Source organism: Filicampus tigris, chromosome 3 (assembly GCF_054856515.1).
Source record: "Filicampus tigris isolate MCC_2025a chromosome 3, RoL_Ftig_1.0, whole genome shotgun sequence".
NCBI lineage: Eukaryota > Metazoa > Chordata > Actinopteri > Syngnathiformes > Syngnathidae > Filicampus > Filicampus tigris.
The window spans coordinates 31300165-31324520 of record NC_141219.1 but is presented as its reverse complement, the minus strand read 5'-3'; the positions used below and the strand labels follow the sequence as shown (position 1 = coordinate 31324520).

The following is a 24356-nucleotide window of genomic DNA, read 5'->3' as shown; positions in this document are numbered from 1 at the left end:
TACCCTAGGCCGCAATTCGATGATCGACTTTGTAGTCGTATCATCGGATTTGCAGCCGCATGTTTTGGCCAATCGGGTGAAGAGAGGGGCGGAGCTGTCAACTGATCACCATCTGGTGGTGAGTTGGCTCCGATGGTGGGGGAAGATGCCGGTCCGACCTGGCAGACCCAAACGTATTGTGAGGGTTTGCTGGGAACGTCTGGCAGAATCCCCTGTCAGAAAGACTTTCAACCCCCACCTCCGGCAGAACTTTTCCCACGTCGGGGGACATCGAGTGGACCATGTTTCGTGCCTGAAATTCTGGTCCACCATCCGGCGTCTCAGGAGAGGGAAGCAGTGCACCATTAACACTGTTTATAGAGAAGATGGGGTGCTGCCGACCTCAACTTGGGACGTTGTGGGTCGGTGGGGAGAATACTTCGAAGACTTCCTCAATTCCACCGACACGAGGAAGCAGAGCCTGGAGACTCTGAGGTGGGCTCTCCTATCTCTGGGGTTGAAGTAACCAAGGTAGTCCAAAAGCTCCTCGGTGGCAAAGCCCCGGGGGTGGATGAGATCCGCCCGGAGTTCATAAAGGCTCTGGATGTTGAGGGGCTGTCATTTGTTGACACGTCTCTACAACACCGCGTGGACATCGGGGACAGTGCCTCTGGATTGGCAGACCGGGGTGGTGGCCCCCCTTTTTAAAAAGGGGGACCGAAGGGTGTGCTCCAATTACGGAGGGATCACACTCCTCAGCCTCCCTGGTAAGGTCTATTCTGCTGTCCACCAAAGCAAGTCCGATCCAAATCTGATGTGGCATTTCAAAATAAAAGCCCATTGAAATATGCACATTTCACTGTCATCAGGCCTGATTTTAAAAAAATCATTAAAAATTAAATTTTCCTTTAACTATCGTGATACTAGACCAATTCTGGAGGACAACTAGACCACCCTAGCTATCCACCAAACAGGTCTCATCCAAAGCTGATGTGGCATTACAAAATAAAAATCGCCTGAAATATGCACATTTCACTGTCATCAGGCGTGATTTAATAAAAAATATTAACAATGATCCTTTAGCTATCATGATACCAGACCAACTCTGTATTACACTAGACCACCCCAGCTATCACCAAAACAAGTCCCATCTAAATTTGATGTGGCATTTCAAAATAAATGTCCCCTGAAATATGCATATTTCACTGTCATCAGACCTGATTAAAAAAAAAAAATCGTTAAAAAATATCCTTTAGCTATCATGAAACCAGACCAGTTCTGGAGGACACTCGACCACCCCTGCTGTCCACCAAAGCAGGTCCGATCCAAATATGATGTGGCATTTCAACATAAAAGTTGGCTGAAATATGCAAATTTCACTGTCATCAGGTGTGATACAAATCATTAAAAATTTTCCTTTAGCTATCGTGATACCAGACCAATTCTGGAAGACACTAGACCACCCTAGCTGTCCACCAAAAAGGTCTCATCCAAATCTGATGTGGCATTCAAAATAAAAGACGCCTGAAATATGCACATTTCAGTGTCATCAGGCTATCCTGATACCAGACCAGTTCTAGAGGTCACTTTCAGTCGACAGAAGTTTTGGAGTCAGCCAGTCCTCTCTCAAACGTCTCCAGTTGGTCCAAAATGCTGCTGCCTGTGTACTAACTGGAACTCGGAAGATCGAGCACATAACTCCAATTCTGGCCTCCCTTCACTGGCTCCCAGTGCATTTTAGGGTTCAATTTAAGATTCTCCTATTTGTCTTTAAATCATTAAATGGCCTCGCCCCGGCGTACATCTCTGAGCTCCTCCACTCCTATGCACCTTCCCGCAGCCTTAGATCTGCGGACCAGGCGCTGCTCGAGGTGCCGAGGACCAAGCGCAGCCTCAGAGGGGATCGAGCCTTTTCGCCTGCTGGTCCTTCCCTTTGGAATGACCTCACATTGGTTGTTAGGCAAGCCCCCTCTCTGTCCATTTTTAAAACCAGGTTGAAGACACATTTATATTCTATGGCTTTTGATTGGATCTTTAATTTTTGGCTCTTTTCAAGTGTCTATTGTATATAGTGTTTAATGTTCATTTATTGATTACATTTTGTTGTTTGTATGTCAAGTATTTTGTTACAGCTCTAGCTGCTATGAAATGCGCAATATAAATAAAATTGGACTGTATTGTTTAAAATGCCCCCCGCCTGAGATGGATAAAAAAGGGTGGATTATGCTGTTTAACTCATAATCCACAAACACAATATTAATCAGTATGCCGGGTTTCAACCAGTGGGCCTGCTGGGAACATATTCTTGGAAAAAAATATGTTTGGGTTGATTTTCTCTATATGTATATAAAAAAATATAATATTAATATTGGTTTATTTTATAGAGTTATTTTTCAGACATTTCAGATTGCTCATCATTTCCATTGACGTGTCATCTGTAGTCATGCAGACTACACCCTGAACTGGTCACTAGCCAGTTGTAGAGCACACACACAGACACAACTGAGGGGGAAGCGATCCCACGACACACCGAATTACTCTTTGACACTATGCAATACCGATCACAAGCAATATTATAAATAAGTAGTCCAAGATTAATCTCCAAGGCTCTAATTTTTCTTCACAGAGCAGTTTGTGAATGAACAACTTTATTTGAGGAGCAACTTTCTAACTTCCATCCATCCATCCATCACCTACCGCTTATCCGGTGTCAGGTTAGAGAGGCTGCAGGGAAGCCCAAACTTTCGTCTCCCCAGCCTATTCTCCCAATTCTTCTGGAGGATCTCAAGATGTTCCCAGGCTGCCCGGGATATATAAGTGTCCTTGGTTGTCCCAGGGCCTCCTGCCCCAACTTTCTAACTTGATGGAGCTATTTTTTTTTTCAGGTTAATCCTGGAGAACTGAGGCAAAGGTTTATTAAACAATAAAAAAAAGACAATATAATTAAAGAATGAACAATTGCTTTTTTAAAATTTGTTTTTCAAAAACAGTTGTATTTCTTAAATACACATTGTGAATAACCGCAAACATTATTTTCTAATCTCAAAGCAAAGAAAATTGGATTTTGAAAAAAAAGCTCTGCTGTAATGTAATTTCTCATAAAATAAAATTTTGGTGAAATGTGCATATTTCAGGGGACTTTTATTTTGAAATTCCACATCAGATTTGTATGGGACTTTCTTGGTGGACATCTGGGGTGGTCTAGTGTTCTCCAGAACTGGTCCGGTATCACGAAAGCTAAAGGATATTTTTTAATGAAGTTTGGAAAGCAGGCCTGATGACAGTGAAATGTGATTATTTCAGGCGACTTTTATTTTGAAATGCCACATCAGATTTGGATGGGACTTGTTTTGGTGACAGCCACCGGGTGGTCTAGTGTCCTCCAAAACTGGTCTGGTATCATGATAGCTAAAGGATATTTTTAATGAAGTTTTACAATCAGGTCTGGTGACAGTGAAATGTGCATATTTCAGGCGACCGTTATTTTGAAATGCCACATCAGATTTAGAAGGGACTTGTTTTGGTGACAGCTCGGGTGGTCTAGTGTCATCCAGAACTGGTCTGGTATCACGATACCTAAAGGATATTTTTTAATGAAGTTTTAAAATCAGGCCTGATGACAGTGAAATGTGCATATTTCAGGCGACTTTTATTTTGAAATGCCGGATCAGATTTGGAAGGGACCTGTTTGGTGGAGAGCTGGGGTGGTCTAGTGTCCTCTAGACCTGGTCTGGTACCACGATAGCAAAAGGATCATTTTTAATAAAGTTTTAAAATCAGGTCTGGTGACAGTGAAATATGCATATTTCAGGGGGCTTTTATTTTGAAATGCCACATCAGATTTGGATGGGACTTGTTTTGGTGACAGCCCCCGGGTGGTCTAGTGTCCTCCAGAACTCGTCTGGTATCACGATAGCTAAAGGATATTTTTTAATGATTTTTTTTTTTAAATCAGGCCTGATGACAGTGAAATATGCATATTTCAGGGGGCTTTTATTTTGAAATGCCACATCAGATTTGGATGGGACCTGTTTGCTACAAGCTGGGGTGGTCCCGTGTCCTCCGGAACTGGTCTGGTATCATGATAGCTAAAGGATATTTTTAATGAGTTTTTTTAAATCTGGCCTGATGACAGTAAAATGTGCAATTTCAAGGGGCTTTTATTTTAAAATGCCACATCAGATTTGAATGGGGCTTGTTTTGGTGACAGCCGGGGTGGTCTAGTGTCATACAGAACTGGTCTGGTATCATGATAGGAAAGGATATTTTTTTTATGAAGTTTTAAAATCAGGTCTGGTGACAGTTAAATATGCATATTTCAGGGGACTTTTATTTTGAAATGCCACATCAGATTTCAATGGGACTAGTTTTGGTGGAGAGCGGTGGTTGTGTAGTGTCCTCCATAACCGGTCTGTTATTACGATAGCTCAAGGAATATTTTTAATGAATTTTTGAAATCAGGCCTGATGACAGTGAAATGTGCATATTTCAGGGGACTTTTATTTTTAAATGGAACATCAAATTTGGATCAATCAATCAATCACATTTTATTTATATAGCACTTTTCATACATAAAAATGCAACTCAAAGTGCTTTAAAACATTCAAAGCAAAACATAGAATTATCTTCAATCAAAAGAAAAGATAAATTATTTAAAAGTTGTTGAAAGCCAAACTAAAAAGGTGTGTCTTGAGCTTCCTCTTAAAAATATCAACAGTCTCTGCAGACCTGACATCCTCTGGCAGGCTATTCCAAAGGTGAGGACCAAAATGGCTGAATGCAGCCTCGCCAGATGGGACTTCCTTTGGTGGACAGCTGTGGGGGTCTAGTGTCATTCACGACTGAACTGTTTTTCAATGTCAATTGGATTAGTTTGAATAAAAAATTAATACAAATTATACTTGCAGACATATCCATATTTCAAATCCAGTACACTATTTTTCAATGCATCCCAAGATTCAAATGAACCATTCTACATTCTCTCAGAATGGACTAGCTGCATTATAACAGAGAGCTTATTTAATACATATTTCCAAGAACAAGCTGCCAGACGTAGTATGATTTACACATTTTATTAGTCCAACGGGCTACTGTGTGCCGCAGCCGACGCCAGTGCAGTACAACAACCGTTAAGTTCAAAAAGTGTCACGGCTCCCTCTCCTTCGTCCTCCTCTTCTCCTCTCTCGCCCGCACCCGCTCCCATACAGGAGCCGCGCGATGCATTCATTAGCCTCGGAAACAACAACTCGCTCGGCAAAACACTATTTCAACCACAACACAAATAACCCAATTCCTTACAATGTGTATTTCTTACCCGAATAATTGGCGTCCAGTTCAGCGTAATGGTGTGCATTTATTCTGAATGGGGGCTTTCAGCGGCGGCACGGTGGTCGACTGGTTAGCACGTCCGCCTCACAGTTCAGAGGTCGTGGGTTCGATCCCGGCTCCGGCCTCCCTGTGTGGAGTTTGCATGTTCTCCCCGTGCCTGCATGGGTTTTCTCCGGGCACTCCGGTTTCCTCCCACATTCCAAAAACATGCATGGTAAGTTGATTGGACTGTCTAAATTGCCCCTAGGTGTGATTGTGAGTGCGGATGTTTGTCTCTGTGTGGCCTGCGATTGGCTGGCAACCAGTTCAGGGTGTCCCCCGCCTACTGCCCAAAGACAGCTGGGATAGGCTCCAGCACGCCCCGCGACCCTTGTGAGGAGAAGCGGTACAGATAATGGATGGGGGCTTTCAGCCACCTATTACCGTAATGCCTGATATAAAGGAAAATTAGGGGTGGCTGGCTTGACTTGATTTTTTCGAGTGGAGGCTTGCTTGACCGCAGTGAACAGACGGGGGGATCCGGTGTCTTCCACCACCGAGAATGGTCGGTCATCAAGTCCGATAAATTTAATTATTTTACTGGTTATTTGCGTTGCCTTTTGGCTGTTGCGCTGGTATGGGTTTGAGTTGGTCAGCATGGGCTGAGTTAGCTGCCGTTGCATTGTTGCTGCTGCTGCTGCGCCTGCCTTTACGTCATTCAATGCAGTGAGCCTCGCAAACTCACCATAGTCTTCCAATTGCTTGTTGCTTGCTCCTGCCAAACTGGAAACAATTTTCTGGTTGACTCGGGCTGCAACATTGTATGAACTGTCCATAATGTGAAGTAAAACGGAGAGGATCATATGATTGGTATTATGTCTTCTGACTATTTTAGAGTGGCAAGGTATGAATGTGGGTGATCCTGTCTGAAAACACAGGCCCGTATTCCACTTCCACACTATTTATTTTCTATTTTCTATTTATTGTGGTCTGCAACAACACAGACAAGAATAACCTAGCAAGATCATCCAATGCATAGCCAATTGTTAACAATATGCCTAAACGTTACAATTCACTGTATTAAGAAATTAATCAGCCAAACAATACATACAATACACATTCACACGTTTCATCACTAGAATAGTTAGCATATGAGCCAAAATAACTAACTAGTGTTCATCAACATGACATGCACTCATGAGAACAAATCAAGGCTATTATGTACAGCAGTTACCTGACACGAACTTAAATTATTAAACTCACCTTTTAACATTTACACACAACAACAAACGTGGTGAAACACGGGCAATCTGCAACTACTGAGTTTGCTGGCACGAACAAACTACGGGCTGTGTCGAAGGAGGAGAGACAAAAAAAAAGTCACTCGCTGTCAACACTTAGCGCTCGAATAGCGTTCAATGCCTGCTCACAGTGTGGGACATCTCAGGACTACATCGAAACTCAATGAATTTATCAAATGCCAACAATTACTAATAATAAAACAACGTGAGATTTCTAACATGAAGTATTTCTAATAAAGTGTGTTTTACTCCAAATAACCTTTCACCACAATCCGATCCTGAAAGCCACGGAAAGTGACGTGAAGTCTTCAGTCAGCATGTAGAACAGCCATGGGGTGGCAAACATTGATGCAAAGAAATATATTACAGAAATAGTGTAACGAATTGGGTTATCTGTGTTGTGGTCGAATTTGTGTCTTGCCAAGTGTTTAGTTTTCAAGGTTAATGAACGCATCGTGCGGCTTGCTGGATGGGAGGGCATGCGAGCGAGAGGAGCAGATTACGAACAGGAGAGCCGTTGCTCTTTTTTGACTGAACGGTTGTCATACTGTATTGGCGTCGGCTGCGGCCCTTATTAGCCAGTAGGTCTAATAAAAAACATGATAATTCAACTACGTCTGACGGCATGTGTTCTTTGAAGTCGCTACAATATATTTTAAAGCGTGACGTCTTTTGGCAGGCGCCAAGGACCTGATCAGATCTGCTACCCACACCGGCTTGCTGCGGGCCGGATCTAATAATAAAGCAATATCATCCCAGGGGCTATAGAAAACCTTCTCGTGGGCCGGATGTGGCCCGCGGGCCTTGACTTTGACATTTGTGCCTTAAAGCGTTCAAGGACTTTCTGCAAAATTTTACACCGAAAGTTGAATAACATGTACTGCTTCTGGCCACTTAAAAATGGGGCAACAATTATCTGCATCATCTGCACAACCGTCATAGTAATGAAAGTACCACACCACTGATCACTTTATCTCTGCTCTCGTGACTCTCTACTTTGTTGCACAGCTGTCATTGGGTGGTACTACTGCACAACAGTAACCTTACATTATGGAAATATTTTCGAAATTTATATGCCATGTCTTTGTTTATCGTAGGTGCTTGTTATTGCATTACTAGTGTGCCATACCACCGGAGACAAATTCCTTGTTTTCTTTTACATGGTCAATAAAAACGATTCTTGTTCTGATATTTCCGGAATTGTTTGCATTTTAAATTTTCAGTTTCCCATTACAGAGCCTCGTCCACAAACTGGAAGCAGAACTTGCTGATACCAAAACAAAGTGCTCAACTGGCACGTCGCCCATCAGTATTGCTTAACTTTGTTAAATGGAATGATGAGTCGCCTAAGGGCAACGTTTCCAATATGATGATATTGTGCAAAGGAAGTTAAGGGAGTTAACAGAGTGTCATGTCTGACAAGCTTGGTGCTCCCTCCCTCTCAGAGTCAAAGCCTACAGCGCGCTGAAGTTCAGAGTCATAATCGGATGAGTTAAACAATAAAATATGCCTATTGCCAACATTGACACATGTAACAACTAAATGGTGGGTCAAATCATATGTAAATAACCAGCTAACAATAGCATGTGCACAATATTTTCTGTACCAAGTGAGCGTGCGTGTCCAAAACAGGTACATTGTAAACACACACTGTACCTGCAGAAGAATTATGAACTACCGGTAGTTCATTTTTGGAAAAATTAACCATTTTGGGAAAAATGCACTTAGTTTAAAAAAAAAGGTAATTATGAACTATAACTAGTTAATTTTAAGAGATGTGAGATGAACTTTGACCAAAATTAGTAGACGAATCATGATGACGTCCATTAATTTTAATCATCGAAGCGTCGTTTATTTATATATTTATATGGCACATTTTTTTTCTCGAGCCTGCCGCGTCTCGCTCTTCTCCCGCTGGCTGTTTTCCTGCAAGGCACATGCGCAGTGGTGGTAATGCGGGTCCTATCTAATGTAAACAGAAGCATTGTGGGTAAAGTAGTGTCAGGGCTAATTCATGTTGGCAACAGAGTCCGAAAGTTACGGCGCATTTCACCAAATATACTCAATACAATGCAAACCTGTCTTTCATGGCAGCACGATGGTGATACCGGCTCATTTAAAAAAAGAAAGCAAGTTATATCTTATGCCTGATTTCATATCTGACATAGGTACAGTTGTGTCTAGAAGCTAGCTCCAGTTAGCTGACACGTGTTATGGTGTGTGTTTGATGCAAAGCTGTAACACAATGTCCTATTTGGTACGCTGACACATCGTAGCATCTTCTATGATTAAGCAATTATTCAGTAAACTTGCGTTTATTAACAACCAAAACTCTGTGTGTTCATGCGCGTGGTGGACATCGAAGCGGGAAGCGCACGCTTGCTCTCTTTCTCTTTCTTTCTCACTTGCTAATGGAGTATGCGTTCATGAACTGGGAAATATCAGCACTCGACACAAAAAAACAACATATGTGCCACTTATCGGCATCACATACCAATAAAACCCAAAATTAAATAATTAAGTTTGTTGTAAGATACTACATTATAGTGCAAAAAAAAGGTCTTCCTTCTTTTGTTACAGGTGCATACCACATTTTGATTGTGTAGATCACATATGTCAAAGTCAATGCGGCCCACGGGCCTTGACTTTGAAGGTATTCTACGGCCCCTGAGATGATATTGATTTATCATTAGAACCGGCCCGCGGCAAGCTGGCAGCCCAGAGCTTTTACACGCAAGAAAGCTCCATTTCCCAGAATGCAACGGTGACACGGCGAGCAGTACGCTGCTTAATCGCCGAGCAGTACACCGCTTCATTTCAATATTTATTAGCACAGCAGTCTCTAACCGTAACAGTAAAGTTAACTTTCAGATAAACATAAAAAATGGCAAAACGGAAGGTGGACACTGAGAACCGGGGGTTTCAAACAAGGTTAGTAGTTGGAGTACATGTTCATGGAGGTAGCTGGAAAACCTGTGTGCCTTCTTTGTGGAGCAAGTGTGGGGGTACCGAAGGAGTATAATCTGAGACGTCATTATGAAACGAAACACGCGGACAAAAACAAGAACATGGATATGGAACAAAGGCTACAGAAGGTTGAGGAATTAAAACGAGGCCTCAAATCTCAACAGGATCTGTTCAAAAAAGCCAATTCACAAAGCCAGGCTGCTGTCAAGGCCAGTTTTATTTTGGCTGAAGAGATCGCTAAATCAGCCCGGCCTTTTACAGAGGGGGAATTCATCAAAAACTGTATGGTTAAAGTTTGTGACGAAGTTTGCCCAGGAAAAAAGCAACTCTTTATAAATGTGAGCTTGAGTAGAAACACCATTGCCGAGCGAGTAGACCAGTTGTACATCAATCTAAACGAGCAGCTTGTGAAAAAGGGAAAAGATTCTGGACGAGACCGCCGACATTTCTGACATTGCCCAGTTGTCAATTTTCATCCGCGGAGTGGACTCCAGCCTAAGCGTGACAGAGGAGTTTTTGGCTTTACGTCCTATGCATGGCACAACTACAGGGCATGATTTGTATGAAGAGGTGTCACGATGTGTAAATGAGATGGAGCTGCCTTGGGAAAAACTTGTGGGTTTGACAACCGACGGAGCACCTGCGATGTGTGGTCACAGGAGTGGACTGGTGGCGAAGATACGGGAGAAGATGCAGGAGGAAAACGCCACAGGTGAGCTGACAGCTTACCATTGCATCATACACCAGGAATGGTAAGCCTTGAAAATGGAACATATAATGAGGACCATCACGCGCGCAGTTAACTTTTTACCATTAACTATTAGAGCCAAAGGTTTAAATCACCGCCAGTTCAAGGCATTTCTGACGGAGTTAGAAACTGAGGTGATTTTCCCTATCACACTGAGGTGCGATGGCTAAGCCAGGTAAAGGTGCTGCAAAGAGCTTTCGAGCTTCGTGAGGAGATTTGTCTGTTCTTGGAGAGCAAAGGAAAAGACACAACACAACTCAGAGACGAACAGTTTTTGTGTGAAATGGCTTTTCTGGTTGACATTACGAGTCATCTGAATGCAATGAACTTGCAGCTGCAGGGTCGAGATCATGTCATCTCTGATATGTCCAGTACAGTGAAGGCATTTAAAACCAAACTGACTCAGTGGGAGGCACAGATGCCGGAACAAAACTTGAGTCACTTTCCTACCCGCCAGACCATGAGAAGCTCTCTACCAATGTGTTCCTGAGCGCACAGTTTGCTGATAAAATTAGCATGCTCACTAACTTTGAAGCACAAAAAAGCAGGTTTGGACTGCTCAGTAATCCATTTGCTGTTGACGTGGAAAGCTCACCGTCAAACCTCCAAATGGAGTTGATTGACCTCCAATGCAATGGTGCACTGAGGGCAAACTATGGGTGCTGTGGAGTTTGCCCGTTTCCTCCCCGACACAATGCCCCAGCTGCGCATCCAGGCTGCTCAAACGTTGTCTATGTTTGGCAGCACATATCTGTGTGAACAACTATCTTCTTTGATGAAGCTGAACAAAACCTAACACAGAAGCCGACTTACAACTGAACACCTTCACTCAATTCTGAGTGTCGTTGTTATCGGACTGCACGCTCGTGGAGGGAAGCAGAAATGCAGAGGAAACTACGGTGGCTTAGTTACACCAAAAATAAAAAAATCGAACTTGCCGATTTGGACGTTTTTAAAATCGTTTTATCCAGAAAATTCGGTGATGGTTCAAAATCGCTTAATCAAGCAGCCCTACAAGAAAGTTACGGTAAGGGAGTACAGAGAACTTACTCAGGGTTTTGTGGACTGGTGCCAGCAGAACCGCTTCCTGATCAATGCAGGGAAATCCAAAGAGATGGTGGTGGATTTCTATAGGCGCCAACACTGCACCTGCACCAGTGAATATCCGGGGAACAGATGTTGAGAGGGTCTCAACTTACAAGTACCTGGGTGTTCATCTGAACAATAATCCTGGGCACATCACGAATAACAGCTCTGCAGTAGGAATACTGAGCTGTTACCTGTCAGCATGAGACCACACTAAACTGACTGTTTGCCGTTAATGTTATTTATACATTAATGGCTACATTATGCCGCCGTCTCTGTGTGACCTATATCTTTGCTGCTGTAACACTGAACATTTCCCCACTGTGCGATCAATAAAGGCCTTCTTATCTTATCTTCTTATCTTATATCATACAAGAGTTTAGTCATGTGATCGCGGTGACCGTGTACGTCCCACCCGCCGCCAACAGCGATAAAGCCTGTGATGCCTTGACTGAAGCTGTGAGCAGGCTACAAACATAGCACCCTCCTTCCTTCGCTCTGCCTTCATTCACACAGTATATCACCTGCCACACCAGAGACAATAAAACATTGGACCTTTTCTATGCCAACACCAAGGAGGCATACACATCACTGCCCCTCCCCCCCGCTGGACAAAGCTGATCACAACCTGTGGCTCTCCAGCCTGTGTAAAAACCTCTAGTCTGCAGGCAGCCAGCTGTGACCCCACAGTTCAGAGATGGTCTGGAGAGGCCGAGGAGGCCTTAAAAAACTGTTTCAGTATAACTCTGTGGGAAGTATTCAGCGACGCTCATGGGGAAGACATTAATAGTCTAACGGACACTGTTCCAGACTATATAAATTTCTGCATGGAGAACACCATACCCACTAGGACAGTAAGGTGTTCCTCCAACAACAAACCCTGGATTACACCTGACATTAAAGCTCTCCTGAAAGAGAAGAAGAGGACTTTTGCGTCGGAGAACAAGGAGGAGCGCAAGATTGTGGAGCGCCAACTGAGGAGGAGGATCAGAGAGGGGAAAAAGTCCTACAGGAAGAGGATGGAGGAGCAGCTGCAGCTAATTAATGCCAGGGGAGTCTGGAGGGGCCTGAAGACCATCTCAGGCCACTGACAACCCAAGACCCGAGCTGGGGGGACCTGCAGTGGAAAAATGAGCTGAACCTCTTTGAACGCTCCTCAAATCCTGCACAGACCAGCTGTGTGGAATTGTCCAGCACATGTTCAACCTGAGCCTAAAGCTGGGCAGAGTCCCCCAGCTGTGGAAAACATCCTGCCTAGTCCTGGTGCCAAAGACCCCCACCCAAAGGAGCTCAACAGTTTCAGACCAGTGGCGCTGACGTCTCACCTGATGAAGACCCTGGAGGGACTGGTCCTCGTCCACCTGCCGCCCCTGGTGAGCTCCTCAGTGGACCCACTACAGTTCGTATACCAGCCTGGCATCAGTGTGGATGATGCCGTCATCTACCTCCTCCACACTTCACTCTCCCACCTAGAGAAGGCTGGGAGCACTGTGAGGATTATGTTCTTTGATTTCTCCAGTGCTCTCAACACCATCCAGCCCAACATATTGGGAGACAAGCTGGAGCGAGCGGGAGTGGCCCACCACCTCACCACGTGGATCCAAGACTACCTCACAAACCAGCCACAGTATGTGAGGACACAGGACTGTGTGTCTGACGTGCTCCTCTGCGGCACGGGGGGCCCGCAAGGAACTGTCTTGGCTCCCTTCCTGTTCACCCTCTACACTTGGGACTTCAACTACAACACCCCTACCTGTCACCTGCAGAAGTTCTCTGACGACTCTGTGATTGTCAGCCCATCACAGATGGAGACAATCGGGAGTACAGAGAACTTACTCAGGGTTTTGTGGACTGGTGCCAGCAGAATCGCCTCCTGACCAACGTGGGGAAATCCAAAGAGATGGTGGTGGATTTCTGTAGGCGCCAACACTCTGCACCTGCACCAGTGAATATCTGGGGAACAGAGGTTGAGAGGGTCTCAACTTACAAGTACCTGGGTGTTCATCTGAACAATAAACTGGACTGGAGCGATAACACAGTTTCTATAGGAAGGGTCAGAGCAGACTCTTCCTACTCAGAAGACTGAGGTCCTTTGGGGTTCAGGGGACACTCCTCAGGAACTTCTATGACTCGGTGGTTGCATCGGTCATTTTCCAGGGAGTAGTCTCCTGGGCAGGCGACGTCTCGTCCCGGAACAAGAAGAGGCTGGACAAACTGGTCAAGAGGGTGTGTCCTGGGCTGCTCCCTGGACTCGGTGGACTCAGTGGGGGACAGGAGGATGATGGCTAAACTGTCATCAATGCTGGACAACCTAACCCACCCCCTCCAGGGCACTCTAACAGCACTCCACAGCTCCTTCAGTGACAGACTGTTACACCCTTGCTGTGCAAAGGAGAGATTTGATATATATATTCCTGGGATGCTCCCTGGACTCGGTGGACTCAGTGGGGGACAGGAGGATGATGGCTAAACTGTCATCAATGCTGGACAACCCGGCCCACCCCCTCCCGGGCACTCTAACAGCACTCCACAGCTCCTTCAGTGACAAACTGTTACACCCTCGCTGTGCAAAGGAGGGATATATATATATATATATGTATATTAGGGGTGCAACGGTACACGTGGTACACTTGGGTGTATTAATATGTTTCGGTATGGCATGTTCGGTTCAGTCCACCTTGCGTACTGTTTCTGATCAGTTTTTATTATTAATGCGATCTTACGCACGGCTATTGATTGTTGCATGCGGGAGAGGAGGGCGGCGGCACTAAAGAGGAGCAAACGAATACGCAAAGAAGCCAGAGGTCGAAGGTCCCCCGTACACTGTGGTCTCCTGTTTGGGAACATTCTGGCTGTCCTGTTAAAATGGGTAAAGGTACGCGTATAAGTCCCAAAGTTCTGTCCCGACATTGCTACATGAGATGCTGTAGGCTATGCTGTAGGTAGCACGTCTAACATAGTAACACTTAAAACGACATCATCCGACTTTGAATGTTTCTTAGACGAGGAAGAAAGCAGTCTTTTTAGCCTAAAACAAACTACAACAGCTCTCTCCTTCGTTCTCCTGCTCCTCTCAATAACCGTACAATGTATTCATGAACCTCGGAAACATCACAACTCAGCAAAACACAAATCCGACCACAACACAGATAGCCCAATTCGTTACAATATGCTGTTGAACATTCAAAGATTTTAATACCTAAAAAAATTTCATAAAGACTTTAAAGTTAGTATATTTCATTATAAAAAGAGTTTTAATATAGTTACCAATAATTGTAACTGTAATTGTACACTCTAAGCCCTATTATCTCTACTTAAAAATGCATGTACAATGTACATAAATGTTGAAGGACTACTACTACTTTTCATTTTAAGTATATTCCACCAAATTGAGTCAATTTTCGAACGTACTAATAAATATAAGCTGAAATAACAAAGCCGAAATAAAGAGGGGCTCAGTGATTGGTTGGTACTTGGGCCAATGAAAGCCTTGGAAAAAAAGTTATCTGCCACCTTGAATTGATTACCCGGGCAGCGTTTTCTCACGGTGGAGTGCTTTTTATTTGGCAGTGGGGTTTTTTTTCTTCAACATATTGGAGACTAAAATATCTCTGTGTGGGTTAATTTAAGTGTTAATCTATCGTAATTTAAATTGACGTTGCTAACAAAGGACAGTTATTTTTAAGTAAATATAATTTATGGACATCCACCAACCCCCCCGCCTCCGACCCCCAGCTAACCTGGATTAAACCGTGTTAGTTTCGCCGTGTTAAACACGACCAAATACTTGTACGTTCTAACACTTTATTTTATTCTTATTTATTGTTAATACTATTTTTTTCTTGGTTTGAAATACCGTGTTTTTGTTGAGTTTTGTGAAGTAATAAGCCAATTCGTTTCGTCATCCACCTGCGCCCCCCGCCCCAACCCCTCTCCCTTTGTTAGCTAACCTGGATGAATCCACGTTGGTTTCGCTGTGTTAAACACGACCAAATATATAGTTTTACATCCTAACACTCGATTTTATTTCCATTTATTGTTACTACTATTGTCTCTGCTTGCTTTGAAATAGAGTGCTGTAGACAAATACGCCACTTCGGGTCGTCGTCCATTTGCGTCCTCGTCGCCATTTGACGAGACCTTGGTTCTCTGAGCGTGCGCTGCGGCGGCCTTCGACAGCGGCGAGACCAAGGATCGAGTAAGTGCTTAATTTTTTTTACTTGTTACACTTTACACATAATTACGTTTGATTTGTATTGGCAGTCGCGCTAATTATATGGCACAGGTGCCTAAATGTGATTGTAAACAGCAGTTATTGAGGGGCAATTAAGTGTTCATTTGAAAAGGAAAAATACACGTTTTTGTCATCTTGTTTCTTTTTCAGATGTAATTTTTGAAGCCTTCCCCTGCCACAAAGAGGACATTGAAAGCACCAAGAGCTCACTCCAAGAGAGACCTCAATGGCCAGATCTTGGCTGAACTTCTGCGGAAGATTAAACTCCTTTTTGTGCTCTTGTTTAGACCAATAGTTTTGTTTAATTTATGACAATTTCTCGTAAAATGGTTGGCGAACTGCATTATGATCCTCTGTCTTTTGTTTTGCAGACCACTGAACCGACTGACATGAGATGCATGTGCTTTTGAGGGCAAGCTATCATTTTGGGTGATGATCCTGCTGCCTTTTTCAAGTTGTGCCATGTAAGTAATCCATCCATCCATCCATTATCTATACCGCTTATCCTCACAAAGGTCGCGGGCGTGCTGGAGCCTATCCCAGCTGTCTTCGGGCAGTCGGCGGGGGACACCCTGAATTGGTTGCCAGCCAATTGCAGGGCACACAGAGACAAACGTGCGCACTCAATCACACTTAGGGGCAATTTAGAGTGTCCAATCAACTTACCATGCATGTTTTTGGAATGTGGGAGGAAACCGGAGTACCCGGAGAAAACCCACGCAGGCACAGGGAGAACATGCAAACTCCACACAGGGAGGCCGGAGCCGGGATCAAACCCACGACCTCTGAACTGTGAGGCGGACGTGCTAACCAGTCGACCACCGTGCCGCCTGTAAGTAACCAAATTTGTTTTAATTAATGTAACTGGAAAGTTGTTTTTTTAACTGATAGGTTAAACCATGATTTGGCTACTAGTTTTTTCAGTTTTTTTTTTTTTTTTTTTTTTTAAATAATTTTTGCACCGGTAACTGTAGTCTTGAGTTGCAAAACAGAAAAACAAATGTCAAAATACCAGTCACTGATAGTGTAGTGGTACACAAGCTTGAGTTGTGTGCGGGCAGCGTGGGATCGATTCCCTCTCAGTGACGGTGTCTGTGTGTGCCCTGCGACTGGCTGGCGACCAGTTCGGGGTGTAGTCTGCCTTCGCCCGTTGACGGCTGGGATAGGCCCCAGCACCTCTCCGTGACCCTGTATGGGATAAGCGGTTTGGAAGATGACACATGACACATGAAATTTCAAAATACTATAAGCTTGTTGAACACCATGTCATGTCATGTCATCTTCCAAACCGCTTATCCTATACAGGGTCGCGGGGAGTTGCTGGAGCCTAACCCAGCCGTCAATGGGCAAAGGCAGACTACACCCCGAACTGGTCGCCAGCCAGTCGCAGGGCACACATAGACACTGTCACTGAGCGGGAATCGATCCCACGCTGCCCGCACACAACTCAGGCGTGTGTACCACTACACTATCAGCGACCTGCGTTGTTGAACACCATATAAATGAAAAAACACAACAAAAAATGAAAGAGAAAAATCTACGGCAGAACAGAAAACCAGAACAACAAAACATAAATGACCCAATCCATAGATTGGCAAGCATCAGAACAATTAACAACGCACTATTACAAATCCTCAATTTATAATGGGAATTCAGAAAAACAAAAATTACAATACATAACTCAAGCTGAAAGTAGCTCTAAAGGGCCCTCACAACCCTGGACATGTTGGGGGATTAGCAGAAAGGACAATAAACCTCAACAATATGGATTTCATGCCAAGGCTGATGTGTGTGAAAAGTTTAATGAGATTTGGCCCAGGTTTAGAACCTCAAAAGCAGCATCATGTTTCTTTGCAAATCGCGCATCGCCACGGCAATACGAAATGAAATGAAAAGTTTTCAATAACTTTTCACCTCACCTTGCGTACTCACTACTGTATTGCTACGTTTCAACGCGCCGTGCTGACTCGCCGTGCTGACTCGCCGCAGATTTGCCGGAGAGACGAACGACGAATGAGCGAATGTTTTTCCCCCCGCATCCTACCAGTTTCTTCTTTTTTTTGAGACTACTCTGAAGATTTTTTGTAAGCAGCGGATCGCCGATTCCATCAGTCTCGTCCACACAACAACTCGGACACCGGCGAGCTTCCTCGGCTGCTCAACTGCCTTCATCCACCGGGTGACAACACGCAACTATGTCTTCGTGCATCACTTGCACACGTCTCATTGAAAGGCTTTCCCTGCTAGAGGGACGTATCCGTCAGCTAGAGCAGAATAATGTGGTAACCGTAGTTGTGGCTGACACAACTGTTAGCATTGGTTGTAGCCAACCTGCTAGTCCGGTTAGCATTAGCCCTAAGTGGCCTGCTAATCGCGGCAAGCCTGTTCAGACGCATAACAGATTCAGCCCGTTATCTAGTCCCATTCCACCTCGGTCTACTGGCTCTCGCACTTTAGTAATAAGTGACTCTATTACCCGTAACATTAAGCTTAAAAATCCAGCCATCGTAATGTGTATTCCCGGGGCCAGAGCACCCGACGTTGAAGCTAATCTTAGGGAGATGACTCACAAAAGGACTAGACATCAGCACAGGGCAAACAACACTAGGTACTCAGACATAGTGATACACGTCGGCTCCAATGATACTAGGATGAAGCAATCAGCGATCACAAAGAAGAACGTAGCTAGGACTTGTGATCTCACTAGAAAGATGAGCCGGCATCAAGTAATTGTCTCTGGCCCCTTGCCTGCGAGAGGCAATGATGAGAGGTTTAGCAGATTATTCTCGCTTAACCGGTGGCTGTCTAGCTTTTGTAGTGAGCAGAGACTGCAGTTTCTAGATAATTGGCCTTCGTCCTGGGGCCGACCCGACCTGCTTAAGGTGGACGGCCTTCACCCTAACTGGGAAGGCACCATCTAGAAATATAGATTACTGTTTGAGCTTTCCATGACAGTTCACATCAGAGCAGGTCGGGTTACAGGTGATTAGCGAGCCTGTAAGAACGGGTATGGAGTCTGTAAGGCTAGAGTTAACGAGTGCTATGCGAGACTCTGACAACACACATCGTTTTTTATTTAGCTTGGAGCCGTACACACCACATATTCCTGCATCACATAGCGATATTGTTTCTACTGAGGTGGTGCAATATGACAATAATAGTACTCGAGAGCCGATAAATAACTACCATTTTCCGACAGTCGTACCCTCCCGCCGCTTATTGTTGTTCGAGGTACAATACAGGACCCAGGGAACGCAATCTTATTAGTATTATGATTATGAATCCTGCTATGGGCAATTATCTGGATAAACCTATTTTACTTAAAAAATCTCGGTCTGTTTAATATTAGATCACTCTCTCCGAAAGCCCTGTTAGATAATGACCTCATAAGGGACCATGAACTTAACATGATTGGGCTTTGCGAGACCTGGTTAAAACCTGTTAATTCTTTACCGCTAAATGAGGCCTCGCCTCCAAACTTTGTTAGTTCACATGTTGCGCGCCCTAACAAGAAAGGTGGGGGTGTAGCCCTTATTTATGAATTTGATTTCAAACTTAGCCCGCATTCTAGCGACGCCTTTAAAACATTTGAAGTGCTCACTATGCGATCTACAGCCTCATTGCTGTTTTTTCTCACAGTTATTTACCGTCCCCCCGGCTCGTACGCTGGATTTTTAGATGAGTTCTCTGAGTTTTTGGCTGATTTGGTAACTCATGCAGATAATATAGTGATTATGGCTGACTTTAACATTCATATGAATCCCCCGTTGGAACAACTTACAGCGACGTTTCAGACAATAATTGATAGTTTTGATTTCACGCAGATAACGAAGCGACGCATAAAAATGGTAATGCTTTAGATTTGGTACTAACCCGAGGTTTAGCATTCTCAATTGTAATGGTATTACCGTATACTACTGTCATATCTGACCATTACTTTATAAAATTTGAAGTGCGGACTCATTACCATCATCCTGACCACACTCAAAGCTTTAGCAGCCGAAATATTAGTTCTTCAACCACCGCTGCGCTGTCTGAGCTACTGCCCCTGGCAAATGCTTCGTTCCCGAGCTATAGTGGTTCGATTGACAACCTCACAAATGATTTTAATGCTGCTCTGTTAAATGCGCTTGACTCCGTTGCACCATTAAGACCTAAAACTCGTCCTAAACGGCCTACTCCGTGGTTTACTGAGGAAACCCGCTCACTTAAACAATCATGTAGGAAGCTAGAGCACACATGGCATGCGACTAAACTTGAGGTCTTCTATCAGGCATGGTGTGATAGCTTACAAATATACAAAGAAGCAAGATTAATTGTTATAAATAAAAACAATCCTAAATATTTATTTGATACAGTTGCAATGCTAACGCAACAGCTGCCGACCTCCAATAGCTCCTCCCATTCAGCCCATGACTTCATGCAATTCTTCTTTACGCAGAAGATTGAGCGCATTCGGGATGAGAACAAGGACACTGCTCCTAAAACCCTGTTGAATTCCGTGAATACTGATGCTAGCAGGGGGAGTATGGCTGATAACTGTCTGAGAAAACCTATCTCTATTTTAAAATAGTATCTCTTGAAAACCTAACAACATTAGTTGGTGCGGCAAAACAGACAACTTGCGTGCTCGACTCGCTTCTGGTAAACTCATCAAAGAATTGTTTACAACCCTAGGACCCTCGGTCTTAAATATCATTAACTTATCACTCACCTCGGGCACTCTACCAACAGCTTTTAAGACCGCTGTTATTCGACCTCTGCTTAAACGGCCAAACCTTGATCCAGAATACATCAGTAATTATAGGCCGGTTTCAAATCTCCTGTTTATTGCGAAAATTCTCGGAAAAAATTGTAGCGCAACAGCCTATTGACTATATGGCCGCTATTTGAAATTCTTCAGTCAGGATTTAAAGCCCATCACTCTACTGAGACAACTCTTGCCAAAGTGACTAATGATCTTCTCCTAGCTATGGACTCCGACACCTCATCAATACTACTTTTACTTGCCCTTAGTTCTGCTTTTGACACCGTCGATCATAACATACTATTAAAACGCCTTGAAGAGTGTGTTGGTATCTCAGGCTCAGCACTTACTTGGTTTAATTCTTACCTCTCAGAAAGGACGCACCGTGTAATTCATGGCAATGCGACTTCTGAGTTTTGTAAAGTTACATGTGAAGTCCCGCAGGGATCCGTACTAGGACCTCTATTTTTGAGCATCTACATGCTTCCGCTTGGTGATATACGTAAATATAACATTAGTTTTCATTATTATGCTGACGATACCCAATTATACATGCCGCTCGAGATAACAAACCCGGCTAATTGCTGTAATTTAGAGGCGTGCCTTGCCGAGATTAAACAATGGATGTCTGTCAATTTTTTGCTTACTCCGATAAAACTGAGATGTTGATTATTGGCCCTGTTCGTCATCTGCACCTATTTAAGAACACCACTCTGAGGCTCGCTAAATGTCATGTCATGTCATCATGTCATCTTCCAAACCGCTTATCCTATACAGGGTCGCGGGGAGTTGCTGGAGCCTGTCCCAGCCGTCAACAGGCGAAGGCAGACTACACCCCGAACTGGTCGCCAGCCAGTCGCAGGGCACACACAGACACCGTCACTGAGCGGGAATCGATCCCACGCTGCCCGCACACAACTCGGGCGTGTGTACCACTACACTATCAGCTCGCTAAATGTACTATTACCCAAAGTGATTCAACAAAAAATGTTTGTGTTATATTCGACCCAACTCTGTCTTTTCAAATGCACATTAAGAATATTACTAGAACCACATATTTCCATCTCCGTAATATTGCTAAAATTCGTCCAATTCTGTCAAATAGTGATGCAGAAATTGTAATCCATGTGTTTGTTATGTCTCGCCTCGGTTATTGTGACATTCTGCTCTTTGGTCTTCCCTTGTCTAGTTTTAAAAGTCTGCAGTTAGTCCAAAATGCTGCAGTAAGACTCTTGACAAGGATGAGAAAGTTCGATAATATTACTCCGATATTAGCCAATTTGCATTGGCTCCCAGTGAGGGGTCCCCCTTGAGATGCGATTTCAACGTTTTGCTACTTACCTACAAAATACTGCACGGCTTGGCACCTTCCTATCTTCGTCGACTTAGTGATACCATATGTTCTGATCCGAAACCTTCTTTGTGATCCCGAAAGCCAAGAAGAAGTTCGCAGGCTCTAGAGCGTTTTCTATTCGGGCACCGATGCTTTGGAATGTCTTACCCGCGGATATTAGAGGCACTACGTCAGTAGAAATGTTTAAAACACGAATTAAGACTTATTTGTACGATTCTGCATATAGTTGAACTATTTGTTTTCAATCAATCAATCACATTTTATTTATAGAGCACTTTTCATACATAAAAATGCAACTCAAAGTGCTTTAAAACATTCAAAGCAAAACATAGAATTATCTTCAATCAAAAGAAAAGATAAATTATTTAAAAGTTGTTGAAAGCCAAACTAAAAAGGTGTGTCTTGAGCTTCCTCTTAAAAATATCAACAGTCTCTGCAGACCTGACATCCTCTGGCAGGCTATTCCAAAGGTGAGGACCAAAACGGCTGAATGCAACCTCGCCATGCATTTTGGTCCTCACCCTTGGAATAAATAAAAGGCCGGCGCCAGAGGACCTCAGGATCCGCGAGGGCTGGTATGATAAAAGCAAATCAGATAAATAAGATGGCCCAAGACCATTAACACATTTATAAACTAATAAAAGTACTTTAAAATCGATCCTGAAACACACAGGGAGCCAATGCAGCAATTTCAAAACTGGCGTAATGTGCTCCCGCCCTCTGGTTCTCGTCAGCACCCGAGCGGCTGAATTCTGCAGTAGTTGCAGTGGTGAAATGCTCTTTTTCGGGAGGCCAGAGAGCAGGGCATTACAGTAATCTAAACGACAGGAAATAAAGGCATGCATCAGCACTTCCGTGTTAGCCTGAGAGAGAAACGGGCGGACTCTGGCGATATTCTTAAGGTGATAAAAACCAATCTTGGTTACATTTTTAATATGAGGAATGAAACTGAGCTCAGAGTCAAAAATGACGCCAAGGTTCTTCACACAGTGTGAGGGATTAAAAATGTGTAGTTTTGGTAAAAGCTTCTCTCTCTGACCTTCGGGACCGATAACTAAAACCTCAGTCTTGTCCTGATTGAGCTGTAGGAAATTATCTGCCATCCATGACTTGATATCTAAAATGCAACTTAAAAGGGTATCAAGGGGTCCTGTGTCATCAGGAGACACGGCAATATACAGCTGCGTGTCATCAGCATAGCTGTGAAAGCTGATGCCGTGTCCCCTGATGACATCCCCGAGGGGAAGCATATAAAGATTAAAAAGTAGGGGGCCTAAGATCGAACCTTGAGGAACCCCACATTTAATTTCATGAGTTTCATGAGGTACAAGTATCCATACTTACAAAGAAATATCGGTCTGTGAGATAGGAATAAAACCAGTCAAAAACAGTACCAGAGATGCCCACTAGATTTTTAAGTCTATTTAATAAAATTTGGTGATCTACTGTATCAAAAGCAGCGCTTAGATCCAGTAGCACCAAGACTGTGAGTTTTCTCACGTCTGCAGTGCACCTAATATCATTTAAAATCCTTAAAAGAGCAGTCTCCGTACTGTGGTTCATCCTAAAACCAGATTGATATTTCTCTAAAATATTATTTGTATTTAAAAAATGATTCAACTGGATGAAAACCAGTTTTTCTAAAATCTTACTTAAAAACGGTAAGTTGGATACGGGTCTGTAATTATTAAAAACGCTCGGGTCAGAACCGCTCTTCTTCAGAAGGGGCTTCACCACCGCCGTTTTAAAGGCAGCGGGGAAGACGCCTGTCTGAAGAGAGCAATTGACTATATTTAAAATTTGTTCTTCAAAAAATCCATAAAATGTCTTAAAAAGAAATGTGGGAATTGGATCCAAAAGGCAGGTTGTTGGGTTTACCTGGGAGAAAACTCGAACAAGTGTCCTTGCATCAACCAGGGCAAAACTTTCCAGTGTTTCCTCATGTAAATATGATTGTCCGGGTTTATTAAAACTTGTGTTTTGACGGGCTAAAAGACTGGATCTTATGTCATCGATTTTACTTCTGAAGTGGTCTGCAAAGTCCTCACAGAGAGCATCTGTTGCTCTCTGTGGGGACTTATTAAAATCAGAACTAGTTAAAAGTTCAAAGGTGGAGAAGAGAACCCTGGGGTTGTTTTTATTGACTGTAATGAGGTTTGAGAAATAGGAAGATCTTGCCAGTTTTACTGTTTTATTGTAGGATTTCAGTTGTTCGCATAAAATTTCATAGTGTACTGTAAGTTTACTTTTTCTCCACCTCCTCTCTTCACTCCTGCATTTTCTCTTTGATATTTTGATGGCATTGTTTCTCCACGGGGGTACAGTCTTTGTTTTTGTTGTTTTAATTAAAAGTGGAGCTACTGAATCTAATGATGATTTAAGATGTAGGTTAAAATTGTCAACAATAAGATCACAGGGTGCAGGTAAAATGTCAGCAGGAGTGTTTTTTAAGATCTCGATAAAATTTGCAGCCACCTCAGAAGATAGGTAGCGTTTCTTCACTGTTCTGACCGGGACTGCTCGATGGTTAAAACTGGCAATGTTAAAATAGACACAGTAGTGGTCTGACACTGCCAAGTCAACAACAGATGACACACCAGCAGACAAGCCATAGGTTATAACCAAATCCAGGG

The 24356-nt window shown here is 43.6% G+C and overlaps 1 protein-coding gene and 2 pseudogenes across 2 annotated transcripts in view; 2 read left to right on the top strand and 1 right to left on the bottom strand.

The window, feature by feature from the left end:
• Nucleotides 1–24356, bottom strand: part of abhd17c (abhydrolase domain containing 17C, depalmitoylase) — a 90069-nt gene that overhangs the window by 41945 nt on the left and 23768 nt on the right. The window lies entirely within an intron of this gene.
• On the top strand, nt 14914–18618 carry LOC147150643 (uncharacterized; annotated as a pseudogene). The gene is made up of 5 exons (XR_015086283.1): nt 14914–14935; nt 15461–15586; nt 15773–16086; nt 16314–16454; nt 17612–18618. The product of XR_015086283.1 is annotated as an uncharacterized LOC147150643 (transcript).
• On the top strand, nt 19019–20294 carry LOC147150642 (uncharacterized; annotated as a pseudogene).